Raw genomic sequence first — 14,958 nt, 5'->3', positions numbered from 1 at the left:
TTTAAAGGATCAAAAACTGACCTGGCACGGAGGGCATACCTATTGTCTTTAAAGGCCAGGACCTCCTTTGGCAGTGCCACTTCGTGCTTCTAGGACCGTCCAGTCCAGCAAAACTACCAATACTAAACCTTCCCTCTGCATCCATCCATCTGTCCGAAGCCTCTAAGACTCACCCCCCTTTCTTCAAGCACAGTAGATTTCTCCAGGGTCCGCACTCTCCTGCAGGTCCTCCCCCTCCTGCAGGTCCTCCCCACAATATGGCCTCTGATGGAGAGAAAAGAATGGCGACTCCCTACCTCGGTGCTGGCGTCCGCTGCGAGGGCAGAGCAAAAACTCACTCCGCTGCCTCCGCCGCATTTGCAGACAGGCCAACGCTACCTCCGTCGCTGCCTCCCGCGACCTGGAACAGGAAGAGAGCCGAGTAGCGTCTCCTTCGCGCTCGAGCTGCTTCCACCCAGCGCCGGCCGCAACTGCCGTCTCCTTCTCCGCCCAGACTACTCTCCTCGCTGTACGGGGGTCCAGGATCTGACACAACACGCTCCAACAGCATAACAGGTAATGGGGGGGGGGGTTATGGGGGTTTACCAGATTTTCAAACGATTTTCGAGCGATACCTTCTTATGCATTACATAGCAGGAACAGCAAAACTAACTAAAAAGACATCTCACGAGGGGAGCCGAGCCACGGCCGTTCAGCTGGCAGCCGCCATGTAAAGTGAATTAGAGAGTGGTCAGTCCAACTTTGAGGCAGAATATAAACTACCTCAGTCTCGGTCTGATTAGCAAACAGGAGATCTAAGACGTGCCCCCTCCTTGATGGGTTGGCTGTAGTACTAGTTGGTGTAAGTTAAGATTCTCACATGTTTGCCTTAAATCTAATCAGATGTTGGTGTGACGATCTTAAGTTTCTACCGGGATTGTAAAAAGTCACCCGTTTCCTGATCCTCTGTCCATTGCTCTGCACACCACTTTCCTTACTAGATTACTAGACGGTTGCAAAACCAGATCATACTTCCACATCTGAAAAACAATTGCACTTTCCATTCTGCTTCTTCTCCCAAATGTAACAGTCATGCCATTGAAATGTTCAAAAAGGACACTCAAGTGTGCCGTTAACCCTGCTGAAAGCCTAACATTTTGATGTGGTAGACATGTTCATGACTATGCCAAACCCAGTGTCCTACAAAAGGACCTTCCTACTCTGAACAGACTATATGCTAAATGTAGGTGACCATTATGATTAGTACTCTACACCACCTTTTTTGTCTACCAAATCCCCTTTTGTCCTATGATTAAGCCTTATTGGATACTCTCAGTTTGTGCTGGACTCTGCCGATATCACGGGGGCATAGATAACGGTGATCTAAGGCGGAACGCCAGCTACAATACTTGTCCCTTAAGATCAGGGGAGAGTACGACCACCCTCTCCTTAACAACTAGAGGTCAGCGAAACTGGTAGATAGTCGGGGAGCCACTGGTAGGCGGGCGAACAAGGTTGGGGCAGTACCCCATCTATAAAAACCCTACCTCAACATAGTAAGTGACAGTGGCAAACTGCACATCACTTGTAAGCTGGGGTCAGAGGCGAATAAGGCAAAAAGAAAAAAATATATAGGTGACCCAACAGAATCTGCATCAGCGTTGCTATCATTTCAAAAATCTTTATTTTGGTACAATGGCCATAAAAGTACATAAAACAAATCATTACATACAACTATGTAAAAGAGCAATCTGTCGAGGCGTTTTAGTTCCCTTAAGAATCTCTGGGTACAATCTTTCAAGACCTTAAAATTCCCTTGAAAATCTGTCCGCAATTGACATCATTAAAGCCTGTTCAAAATGATGTAAAACTTCATACGAACATTCAAGTTTGTGTCTTCTGAAACTCTAACTATAAATATTAAAACAAAAGATAAACATATGGCACATTGGATAAATCACTGGAGGCTTATTTCCCAGAGAAAGCACACATTTTTGCCTGACTCTCCACATTCCCATCCAGTATCGACTTGATGAGCACCACCAATCCTTAACCTTGGGTGCTCGTGCCCATTTTGCCGTAAAAGAATGGAGGGGCAATGTCCTGTACCGAAGTTGCAAATAAAGACGTCTGGCTAATGATGGCTCTATCTCATTCAGAATGTCCTCCTTTGAGAAGGAGCCCTTAACTGTGAGAAATGCATCAGCTAGTGAGCTGAATTTCGTCTGAGCATGTACATGATCCTCTTTATGTTCCCAGTAGCCTGATTTGATTTGTGTTGTAGGAATCGCACCAGCCTCACCAGGGCATTCTATCCGCTTTCTTACCCTATCAGTGTAGCTTTCACATATTTCAGCCAGGGTATATCACACAAACCAGAGAGGCATAATATTTACTCTAAGCCCTGGCGATAGTAACACAGCTCTGGAGTAGCCCAAATTCTCCTCCAGTATAGTATGGGATGCAGACCAATCTTTTCAGAGAGCATTCTAAGCCCAAGGTCCATCCTGAGTGGGAGCAGGTAGATGCTTATTGGTGCATCTACCAACTGGCGCATACATCTATTTTCTACTGTGACTAGAGGAGTCGCATCCACGTGCCCCCACAGCTCTGCTGTCCCAAAGGCCTGATGGTTGTAGATTTGATTTGCCAGCAAAATAGCTTGGAACTGTGAGCTTAGCTACAATTTAGTTATTCCTCCAACTGCTTGTTGCATTTTTAATCTACACTGGGTAATACCCAAATGCAAGAACGTGCGCACACAGTCGAATGATGTCCCACAATAATCTCCAAATTCTGCTTGCATAAACACTCGAAATGATCCAGCAATTTTTGGAAACCCATTGGTGATTTAGAGAGGAGTAAAGTATTGTTGGCAAACATGAAGGCAGGAACCCTCCTGTTTGCCAGCCTGGGTGCATCATTATCACACTGGCCTAGAAAACTTGTTAGGCCAATAATACATCGTGTGAATAACGTGGGGACTTTCACTTTCTTGCACACCAATAAACCTTCAAAAACTTTTTATTGTTTCACTTCCAACCAAACTGTATACATCTCAATTCTACAAAATGTTGTAGTCCGATCCTCAGTCGGTTCTGGAATCATGGGAATCCCTAATTCCTGAATCAAAAACTAAATTGCCTTTAAACCCCCCCAGGAGACTACATGCTTGTACCAGTAAAGAAGAATCATCCAAGTAATGTGTAATTGTTGTGAAACCAGTTGGAAATGTGAACACCCATTGCAAGAATATGCTAAATCTCTCAAACAATGAACAGGAAATCAAATCACCCATAGGCAAATCTTTTTGTACATAAATCTGCACCTGAAACTGCAAACCCAACAACCAATGATTCTGGTGCACGAATGACAAACGCAAGGCGGATTTGAGATTCCACTTAGCCATCCAGGTCCCTTGCTCTGCAAATCTAATGATTGCCACTGTAGGAAAGTGCATGAATCTCCACTTCTCAGAAGTTAAATCAATAACTGACTGGCCTTTCTGCCATGACAAATACTGAATCAGATCAAACTCCCCCTTTGCATTTTTTGTAATCACAACTATTGGACAAATTATTACATCCTCAAAGGTCAGCATTCAAAAGGGCCTTCCATTTTCCCTTCTTTAACCTACTTTGCGCAACTTCCTACCAACACATTTGGGTGTTCATCAGCTGGTCCTAAATTCTCTCCCTCTTCCCTCTCCTTGATGTTTGGATTAAACTCACCCAGTACTGCGGTACATGAATTTTACATGCTGTACAAGACTTTTCTCATTGAGCCATGCAAAACCCATCTCATACCTTGCTTTGGCTGCCACTTTAACCCTTGCATACCTTGGCACCACCACCAACATGACTGAATCACTGGGTAACTGGATGTTTTGAACTGTATTTCACCCATTCCTGTCTAAATATGCACTTGTCCCTGTTAAAAGCCCCACTCCTGTTGTATACCCAAAGCGCTGCCTCTTGCAGAAACTGGCCTTTTGACACACCACCCAACAACCAGACATGCTTGGGGTGGGCCGTCCTCTAAGGTCTGATACAACACAGACAGCCCACTTGCAACGTAAGTCGTTGTTGCAGGCCTAGGTGGCGCCATCCACTGTAACCACAAGTCTGTATAAAGCTCTTCCCATTTTCTCTCTGAATCTCTGGTAACCCGAATCAACCTCCTCCTTATAACATACCCAAATCATACCCCAGAATATAATCTGTGACTCACGAATGAGGGTGATATATTTAAACAATCCCACACCTCTTGGTAGAAATTTCTCACAGTACACTCTAGCGTATATCAAAGATACTGCAGTCCAAAAGCCAATCTTAATAGGCAACTAAGGGCACCTGGGTAACCCCTCTTTATAAACCCTTCCCTTCTCCCCACTTCCCTGTGCAACAGCTTAATGTCTTCCATATGTTCCTCTTTACAAATTCTCTTTTGTCACTGCCATTAAATGCGTACCGAATAAATTAGTAACCAGCGTATGTGGCAACTTCTTGGGCTTATCCAAACGTTTCTTTCTTCCTTCTCTCTTCACCATTCTTGACACCATCACTACATTTGTCAATAACATACTCTTCCACTTCTTTCTTATCGTTATTGCCCACTGACTCATGTCCAATACCCACTCATCTATCCAACATGTACTTGCCACCATTAAAATGCCCCTCTACCTCAAAAACCACCAGACCTCTCCCAACCCATATGCTTCTCTCCACGCCCCCATCTGCACAAAAATAATACATTGTTTCAGTGTAGGCTCTTTCTGTTACCCAACCTGCAGCTGCCTTTGTGTACCCCTTCATAACTTCCTTTCTTTGCATGAAACCTGTGTCTCTTGAACCCTGTAATAAAATAGGCTCCTTGCATCCCCTTCAATTGAGAAAAATGTTGTACCCACCTTTTGACAGTATCCTGTGATGGCCTTCCTCCTGTCCTCCACTTAAAATTTGAGAAGTCGGCTACAAAATCTCTACAGAGCACCTTCCCACCCAATGCAGTCTTCGAGTGTCCCAGCCTGCCTGGCACTGTAACTGCCTCATATCCTACCAAGTACTACCATCCTGCCCAGTGGATGCCATCTAAGTCACCAGGCTGCTAGCAGACATGCCCCTAACACCGATCCCCTTTAGCTATAACTGAAGAGGTCAACACAGCTACCACACCACCCAGTTTCCTTCCACACAAGGTGGTTACCTGTCCTTTTACTTGGACATCCTTTAGCCATCACTAAATAATGTTCCCCTCCCCCATTTCTCCTTCTCTCAACATTCCCCCCTGTCTATGCATTCAACATCCTCTGCTAGCATTACTGCCTGTCACATCATCCTTGATAAGTCTTCTCTCTCCTTACTCCCCTTCATAAACTGCTTCTGCTACATCCTCACCCTCTGTTCACTAAAATGAACATTAAAGGCCTTCCTGTGCTGCTGCCGCAGTAGCACACTTCTCAACTGTGGCACCACTTGTTGGCCATCACTACGCACTAGAAGCTCTGCTTTGCTCTCCCCACAGCAATGACCCAACAGCAGGTAAAACCTCAACAGCCTATGACCTGGTGTCCTGCTTAGCCCCTGTTATACTCTGCAGCTTTCTGGCTACTCTCTTCATCTATCCTCCTGAACCACCCAATGAGTCCTCACTTGTTTTTCTTACTTTAAACAGTGGGGTGTGTGGAAGGGGTGAGTATGTTATCACTGGGGCTGCTATTCGCTCCACAGACCTCTCGGGTGTCCTAGTGCAACTCTGAATACAAGACTGCTTGAACACCCGGCTTTATCAAATCTTCCAGCCCCATACAACACATTTGTATGAGGGCTTCCACCATATTATTTCTGCTTTTACCGATCATCCTACTGCTATATGCCTCACTATGTCCATTGAACCACCTAACAAAATCTTTTGCTCTATCCGAGCAACCCACAGCAAAAGGAGGCATTTGGGTCACCATATATCACCCTAGCCATTCTAAGCAACACACTGAGGTGACTCTACAAATCCCCACCAGGTGTCCTCACGGAGCTCACCACTCAGAGGTAACTTGACCTGATACAGAAATAGCTAAAGCGACCCTGGCAAAGCGTGCCACCTAGAGATGGGCTGAGCCCTAAACAGCATTAAAGGCACAAAAGGAGGACTCGGCTAGAGATGTTTAAAGTAAAATACACTCGGGCCAGTATGAGGTCAGGTGGCGCAGCTTGAAAAAAAAATCTCACTCACTCTCTTTTCGACCCACTATGCTTCATTGACACCAAAATACCTACTGAAGGCATATCAATAGAAAACTACACATCTCTCGAATGAGGGGCACCATAGCAGATTGTCTGGATAATTGTTGACTATGTAATTCATTTCCAAATAGTTCATTGTAGATTTTGTTATGCTATATGCATTTGCATAGTGCACATCCCACCCAGGAGGGAATCCTAGCGCTGAAGTAGGCATTATATAGGCCTAATTCTGGTTGGGGCTAGCTGAAGAGCCAGGTTTTCAGTATTTTGCGTAATCAAACAACTGAAGAGGGGTGTCTCAGATGTTCAGGGCAGGTCATCCCAGGTTTTAGGTGTGAGGTAGAAGTCATGACTGCCGAATCTCTGTCTGTCTGTCTCTGTGTAGGAGGGAGTTAGTCAGTAGGAGTCCGGTTGAGCAGTGGTGTCTAGTACATTTGTTAAATTTATGTAAATGTTGAGGTACTTGGGGCCAATGTTGTCTAAGGCTTTGCATGTGTGCATGTTTTAAGAGTATTTGGTTGTTGGACGGAGATGTAAATGAGGGGTTAGAGGTTGAGGGAGAGCCTGGCCACAGAGTTTTGTATGGTCTGGAGTCTTCTGGTCAACTGAACGTTGATTCCAGCATAATTTGTTGTTGCAGTCCAGCGATGAGTTGTGAAAGCGTTGATGGTGAGCCATTTTAAGAACTTTTTGAGTGTGGGGCAGCAGGAAATGGAAACTGCATTTGCTTGGCTGATCATGGTGAGTCAGTGGTCTATTCCAAGGTTCTACTCTACTATTCAGAGGTTCTGTGTGTGGTTTGCTGGGAGGGGTTTGTGTCTGTGTTCGTTAGGCCAGCAGTTGGGGTCTTTTCTGTGTTGAGATTGAGGCAGTTGGTTGTCATCCATCTGGTGACTTCCATTATGGAGGTGTAGAAATTGGTCCATGTGTTTGGTGTCTTGTCAGAAGAGGAAAGTATGCGCTGGGTATCTTCAGCATAGGATATAATGTGGATTCCTTGGGGGTGTATGATGCTGACGAGTTAGGTTGTGGAGGTGTTAAACAGAGTGGAGCTAAGTGAGTGTCCTTGTGAAACTCTGCAGATCAAATTTATGGCATCTGAGGTGAAGGGGGCTAGCCTGACCGACTGGGTGCGGTCTATCAGGAAGGAGCAAACCCAGCAAAGTGCTGTACCTTGGGTGCCGGCTTTGTGCAGTTGTTAGTTAAGAGACTGTGTAGAAGGCTGTGGAAACATCTGCGGGCTGCAGTATCCTCTCTGTCCATGATCATTTCAATGTCTTTTTTGGGGGGCAAGGAGGGTGGTTTCTTTACGGTGGTGTGCGTAAATCTGAATTGGTTGGTGTTGAGGAGGTGGGCGACAAGGGATTTATCATCTCGTCCAGTACTTTTGCCCACAGTAGTTGCCTAGGATCTTTGTCTCTGCTGAGGGTTTCTGGAGGGGGTGGAGGTAACTACAGTGGCGATGTTATGTGGATAACCTGAAAATATGACCTGAATCTACCATGGACCTTTGTTTAACCTTGTCGTAACACCTGCGCAGTTACTGTGCTGCATTAGCCTTCTCTGGCCAGCTTTTATAGATAGTCTGTAATATGGGTTTCCATGTAAAACACTTTAGTGTGGAAACATGACCTCTGTGCTAGAGATGCAGAGCCTCAATGCCAATGATATTAGCCTATAGTGAGTTGTGACTAATAATTCAGATAAGCATACTTTGTCAGGCTTGGCAGAATTGTAATGGCAGATTAGAATTAATGGCAGAGGTGCTTGTCCAATAGTTCTGGGAAGAATCTGGCCTTTGACACAAAACGCAATGTGCTAGGAAACCAGGTTTAGGTACAACACACAGTTCTGTTGGAATTCATTTAAATATGGTGGTGCCAAGGCAAAAGCAGGAGAGACAATTAACTGAACCTTTTCCATGGATTCTCACCAGTAAGTGAGCCACATTTTCATTTTGCTCATCCGTCCTCTAAACTGGGTAATAATAAATCCTGTTATTTACAATGCTTGGAAAAAGCAAAAGTGTGGTATGAAGAACCATACACAAACACGTCATTGTAATCATTTGCAAAAGGAAAATGTTTTCAGGAGCCTGTTTGTGGAAAGCATTACAGAATGACTTCTCCTGCAAATCCTTACCAACCATGATCGGTGCATAAGCCAGGGTATACAACCTTTACAACGCAACTTTTACAACGACCTACCATTACCACGCATTTTTTACAACGCAGGATCCATTACAACGCATACCATTACCACACATGTATTTACAACGCAGGTACTTTTACAACGCATACCATTACAACGTAAGTATTGGTAAGTATATTATTTTATTAAAAATATTATTTGGGTTTTTGGGTAAAGGGGTATTTTTAGGGTTCAGGGTCAGTTTTCAGTTTTTGGGTAAAAGGGTATTTTTAGGGTTCAGGGTCAGTTTTCAGTTTTTTGGGTAAAGGGGTCTTTTTAGGGTTCAGGGTCAGTTTTCAGTTTTTGGGTAAAGGGGTATTTTTAGGGTTCAGGGTCAGTTTTCAGTTTTTGGGTAAAGGGGTATTTTTAGGGTTCAGGGTCAGTTTTCAGTTTTTGGGTAAAGGGGTATTTTTAGGGTCAGTTTTCAGTTTTTGGGTAAAAGGGTATTTTTAGGGTTCAGGGTCAGTTTTCAGTTTTTTGGGTAAAGGGGTATTTTTAGGGTTCAGGGTCAGTTTTTGGGTAAAGGGGTATTTTTAGGGTTTAGGGTCAGTTTTGAGTTTTTGGGCAAAGGGGTATTTTTAGGGTTCAGGGTCAGTTTTGAGTTTTTGGGTAAAAGGGTACAGGGTAAAAATTAAATATAATTAAATTTAAATTACATTAAATTAAATTGATTAAATTAAATTACATTATATTAATTTTAATTAAATTAAATTGTAAAAAATATTATATACTTACCAATACTTACGTTGTAATTGTATGCGTTGTAAAAGTATATGCGTTGTAAATACATGCGTGGTAATGGTACTTCGTTGTAATGGATTCTGCGTTGTAAAAATTGCGTGGTAATGGTAGGCGTGGTAAAAGTATGCGTTGTAACCTCATACATCCATAAGCATCAGTCAACGCTTACAATCAATCACTCACTGTTGTAAAGCGCTGCTCCTCCCTGAGGGTATCTGGGTACTGAGGTATGGACGGCCTCATTTGAAAAGCCAAGGTCTTGAGTTCTCCAGCGAGGGAGATGTTCGTAGGTGAAATGGCAGATTGTTCCAGGCTTTCGTGGCGAGAAAGGAGATGGCACGGCCTCCGCTGCGAGGTGGAGCGCATGTGTTTGGCCGGTTAGCGGAATTTCACACGGTGGTCGATGTAGGCTGGGTCCTAGTTGTGTAGAGTTTGGTAGGTGTGTGTTAGGAGCTTGAACCGGCATCTCTTCTGGATGGGGAGTCAGTGGAGGTTCTGAGGTGGGGCGTGTTTTGTGGGTGCTTTTGGGGAGATTGAGGCGGAGTCTAGCTGCTGTGTACTGTATGGCCTGGAGTCTCTTGAGGAGTTGTGTGGTGATTCTGACAGAGTGTTCCTGTAGTCGAGACAGCTATTGATGAGGGCTTAGGTGATGGTTTTCCTGGTGTTGACCGGGATGTATTTGAAGATTTTCCAGAGCATGTGAAGGGTGTGGAAGTTCGAGGAGGGGTCTGTGTTGATTTGGCACTTCCTGGTGAGTTAGATGTCGAGGATTATGCAGAGGTTGCGGGCGTGGTGTGGGGGTCGGTCTGAGCTTGGAGGGCCACCACCTGCTATCCCACGGGGAGGTGTTCTTACAGTAAGGCACTACTGTTTCTATCAGGTACCATGTATCTGGTTTGTATTGTTTAAATGATTCATTCTGTGACCCTGCTATCCATAGGCTATCCTCTTCAATGACTTCTATGACCTATTTAAGGAATGATGCCTTTTATAAGGTTTTACTATGTAAGATTCAGCTTTAGACCCGACTCCTCCATACTGCAGAGTAAGAACTTACTATTTCCAACGTGTTAACTCTTTCAGCTATTTTCCAAGTGCCCTAGAAGTTTGTTCTCCTGATCCATGCAGCATCACATTATTTGCCTTCCACCAGCTATAGCCCATTCACTTGAAATATAGCATGTTATTCGTCATATTTGTGTAGTCCAATGACCGGCGCATATGCATTCCATGTCCTTTGAGGTGCAATTGAAATGGTTTTGTGGTTGGTGAATTAAAAAGAATGTGTGGGGTTAAAAGGGGGGCTTGAAGTCAGTGCGTGAAGTCAGTGCGTGTTGGGTAATAATTTGCCTCTGATGTTTTGTACCTTCTCACTGGGACAGTTTGGAAACCAAAATCAGCCATGGAAAAAAATTCAAACGAGCCTCCACTCCCTTCTGTTTATTTTTCCTGTCTATTTCTTTCCCATGCTTTCTATTTATTTTGCCCCTCTGTCTGTTGTCATAATTCCCCAGGAGCTGAAGATGGAGGTGGGGCCCATCAACCTTTAAAGCTAGCCTTTAATTGCTCCAGCCCTTATTCTTTCCTGCTACCAATGGGAATGTGCACCATGGGATAAATGACTATTCCCAGTTGTTGCTTGCTTTGCAGTCTTACTCTTTGTTTTGTGATGTCTCCACAGAATCTGCATTATTGATGCCAAAACACCTAAAGGAGTGGAAGACTGTTGCTTTACCAGGGTGTGTGTGGAGACCACAATACTTTCTGAAGTTGATAATGCACCGACCGTTTAAGCGACACGATCTCAGGAATGCCTGGTGGCTGAGCTGTTTACGTGTCCAGTAACTGTTTTCAAATAAATACATTATTAAAACCTTGTAGATCCTTCGTATTTTCTTTTTTTCAGTATTGAACTACAGAAAACACAATTGAAGGTCAGTTGGGTATTATAGGGTTGGATCAGTTTTAAAATGAAACAGCCGTCACTATTAGTATATATATATTTTTTTTAACTAGCACTTGTTCATTGCACATGACAAAGCAAATAAAAGCCCCAAGTCCGTATTTTTCCCCTGACCTCATTGAGGTTCCAGATCCAGTACACAGTGAGCTTCATAGCATATTAATATTTGCCCAGTATGTGTATAGGTTCTCGCAGAGTATTTTCCTGAACCTGTTCTTGGGTCAGAATTCACAGTTCACTTTTACTAAAAGTGACTTGTTCTAGTTTTAACTGCCCCCATGCAAAACAATGTGTTTTGTGCTTTTTAGATGTATTGGTGTTTATGTAGCTTTTCCCATACTCCTAAAGTGATTTCTTGTTGGCCAGTTGCTGCATGCTGCTGGCGCTTTTTACCACTGAAAGTGCTAATTCGATTGATCAGGAATGTACGAGTCCCAAAGGATGAAGCCTCACATCCCAAATACATCATGTTTTTATACCTTTTCAAATGGAGAAATTGAACTCTTACCATGGTGTGAAACAAAAGATACATCACAGCATCCAATAGTAAAACAGAAAACACATCACATGGAAAATAAGAACACCATCCTGCATGAATAATTATAGCAGTAACCTTTACCCTTAAAAACGAGTGTATAGCAAACAAATGCACTTGTGAAATGACATATGCAATGTACTCCCTCCGACCTAAAGAGGCATCCTACTTTCAGAAGGGTTCTTTATAGAAATATTATTGATTACTTTTTCTCCGTCTTTATTCTTGGGCAGCACTGATTGACATGAGAGTTGAGAAAAGATATGAGTGACCACTTCCCCTTGCTTTTAACTATTGGGGGCAGTCATAAACAGGTAAACCTGTCGAAATAAAACAACCTGGGACTCGGTAATTTGGGAGGATGCCCTAAAAGCCACACGGACCGAAAAAAACCTGAAATCAAAATTTTGCCCATGGATTGGGTGGCCCATTTTGAATCCCTTTATACCAAGGGTAAACCAACCTACTCAGAGTGGGACGCACCCACCCAAGAGCCCTTGCCAAATGATCAAACCAAACCCGGGCTGAGATCCATCCGGGTCCTGGCTCGGACTCTCAAACAAATCTATAGTTTTCACATTGAGAGAAACTCAACAGTCCATTCATTTCTGTGTCTATATGCTGTCATGGTCAACCACAGCAGTTTCGTACTCATCCTACTATGAAATGCCCATGGCATAAACTGGTTGTGGACCATTTTAGTGACCTTTTGCTAGCACAGAAGCCCCAGCTGCCCCCCAACATAGAGGCAGTGAATGATCTGTCTGACTTGGCTTCTACTTGCCCTTGATAGCTGCATCTCGCTAAGCTTACCCACAGGAAAATAACTCTGACCAACACCTGGTTTAAATGAGTCGCTGACCCTTGCGAAAAAAAACGACACGGTTTTAGAAAGTGCTTTGAGATGCTCCTACGATCCAGACGTAAAAGGACAGTATCGCGCATCCATCACAGCTTATCACAAGCTAATACGGAAGTTCAGGGCTGATTATTTTGCATCTAATATCAAAGATAGTAGTAACCCTATGAAGACCATCTTCTCCCTTCTTAATGACCTGAAGAAACCTAACTCAGTAGCCGAACCTTCCATCATCTCAAATACTCAGTGTGACGAGTTGGCCATCTATTTCATTAACAAGGTACATAACATTTATAAAAACTTATTAATCACGAGGGGCAGTGTAAGGTGTGTGGAAGGGACAAGCACCACAGTTTGCTCATTACTCTCCTTCCCGTCATTATCTTTGGGAGTGGTAGGCACCCTCTGCAATAAAAGTCAATCTGGCTCCCCAGCTGACCCTATGAAACCTGACTAGTTTCACGAATTCAAAGAACTACTTCTGCTTGTGTGTTGTGAGTTGATTAATCTATCTGGCTTCGGTTACAGTTCCTGTTGCATGGAAGCATGCCAAAGTTACCCTGCTGTTGAAGAGACCTCTGGACGTATCTAAACCTGAAAATTATCGCCCCATCTCTCGGCTCCCCTTACTGGCTAAGGCCACTGAATCCTTTGTTAATTCCATGCTAATAAAATACATAGAGTCCAACGAGATACTGGACTCCTCACAGAACACCTACGGAGCTCTTTAGATGAGGAAAACACCTCAGCCCTGATCCTACTCTACCTCAGCGCTGCGTTTGACAAGGTGTCTCACAAGATCCTACAGTGGCGCTTGCAGGAAATGGGTATTGTAGGTGCTTTACTAGCCTGGGTCACATCATTTTTGGATGGCAGATCATTTCAGGTTACTGCACCCTCTTACTGCTCTCATGAATATGCTGTCAATCATGGAGTACCGCAGGGATCGATGCTGAGCCCGCTGCTTTTTAATATCTATATACAACCCCTTGCTGTGGTGACAAAAACAGAGGACTGTCATTTGTATCTTATACTGACGATACTCCGCTGGTAATTTCCTTTTCCAAAAATTCTAACCAGAACTTAATCAAATTTCATGAGAATATGCTGGCTGTAGCGGACTGGATGCCGGCAAATTGCCTGCAGCTTAATACCAGCAAATCTGAAATTCTGTTGTTGGGGAAAAGACACTTGTTTATGAGCAGAACAGTGGTGGCCCGATGTGCTTGGGTCTGAACCCTCACCCAAGGAGGCTGTGAAAAACCTGGGCGTATGGGTTGGCAGTGCCTTCTCCTTTGAAGCTCAAACAAAAGCAGTGGCAGGGGTTTGTTTTGGGCTTCTGCGCGGACTTAAGCCGTTGACCCACAAACACACCAGATCATTATCCAGTCTACAATTTTGTCCAGATTGGATTATTGCAATTCCCTGTCTCTGGGTGCAAACAAATCTGGAATACAGCATTGGCAGAGGGTTCAAAATGAGGCAGCATGTACTCTCTTCGCTCACCCTAAATTTTGTTCAATGTCAAAACTCATTCCCAAAATACACTGGCTGCTGGTGAACAAGAGAATCCATTTCAAGACCTTGTGTATCGTGCACAATGTCTTCACCCACCAAGCTCCTCCTATCTTGTCTGATCTTCTCTCGCCATATATACGGCCCCATATGCTGCGCTCCATGGACCTGCACCTAGCATGTGCCCTTACCCCTCCCCCTACCTCTACCCCCGAGTCGCAAGAGCTTGTGGGTGCTTTTTTTAGGGCGATGGCGTCAGCCCTTTGGAACACCCTCGCTGTGACCATCAGGAGCATTCAGAATCACGTGGCTTTTAGAAAGACCATAATAACCTGACTCCTCCCGGTCTAGCTGCTGTGCCCTGTCTCCACTCTGCAGTGTTGCTTCTGGGCCTAGCGTTGGGAGGCGCCATTGCTGGAGCAGCCATGCACTTTACAAATCTATTAACATAACATAACCTGAATTAAAATCTGGTAAGGCTCCTGGGCAATATGGAATTCCCAGGGACTTGTTTAAATCCGTACCTGAAATCTGGGCACCATATTTAAACCACGTTTGTAATTCCATCGCGGCAGGTGCACCCATCCCTGACTCCTGGAAGGGAGCAATAATAGTCCCTAAAAGTAAGAAAGATGCGAGAGCAGCCCGGCTAACTACCGGCCAATAAGCCTGATAGATCTAGCCCAGAAGATCTTTTGCAAACAAGTCCTGAACCACCTTAACATGTGGCTGGAGGACAATAACATTCTGTCCCCATTCCAGGCTGTGTTCAGCACTAAAATAAGCACCATTGATCAGGTCTTTAGGTTCTTGATGCTGAGGTGGAAAATGATAGACTTTAATGGAGGGAGCCTTTACGTAGCATTTGTGGACTTCAAAGTTGCCTTCGATATGGTTCCCGGAGACAAACTTTGGGCTGCCCTGAGGGACATGAAAA

At 44.2% G+C, this 14,958-nt stretch overlaps 1 protein-coding gene across 2 annotated transcripts in view; it reads left to right on the top strand.

Moving 5' to 3' along the window:
- Nucleotides 1–11,029, top strand: part of LOC144770390 (uncharacterized) — a 52,968-nt gene extending 41,939 nt beyond the window's left edge. For both annotated transcript variants that reach the window (XM_078654869.1, XM_078654870.1), the window contains exon 3: nt 10,831–11,029. The gene's annotated coding sequence lies outside the window, so the exon portion shown is untranslated. The remainder of the gene's footprint in view (nt 1–10,830) is intronic.
- The last annotated feature ends 3,929 nt before the right edge of the window (nt 11,030–14,958 follow it).

The sequence above is a fragment of the Lissotriton helveticus genome, chromosome 7 (genome assembly GCF_964261635.1).
Source record: "Lissotriton helveticus chromosome 7, aLisHel1.1, whole genome shotgun sequence".
Lineage (NCBI taxonomy): Eukaryota > Metazoa > Chordata > Amphibia > Caudata > Salamandridae > Lissotriton > Lissotriton helveticus.
Note: the sequence above shows the minus strand (reverse complement) of the source record. Positions and strands in the feature narration are given on the sequence as shown.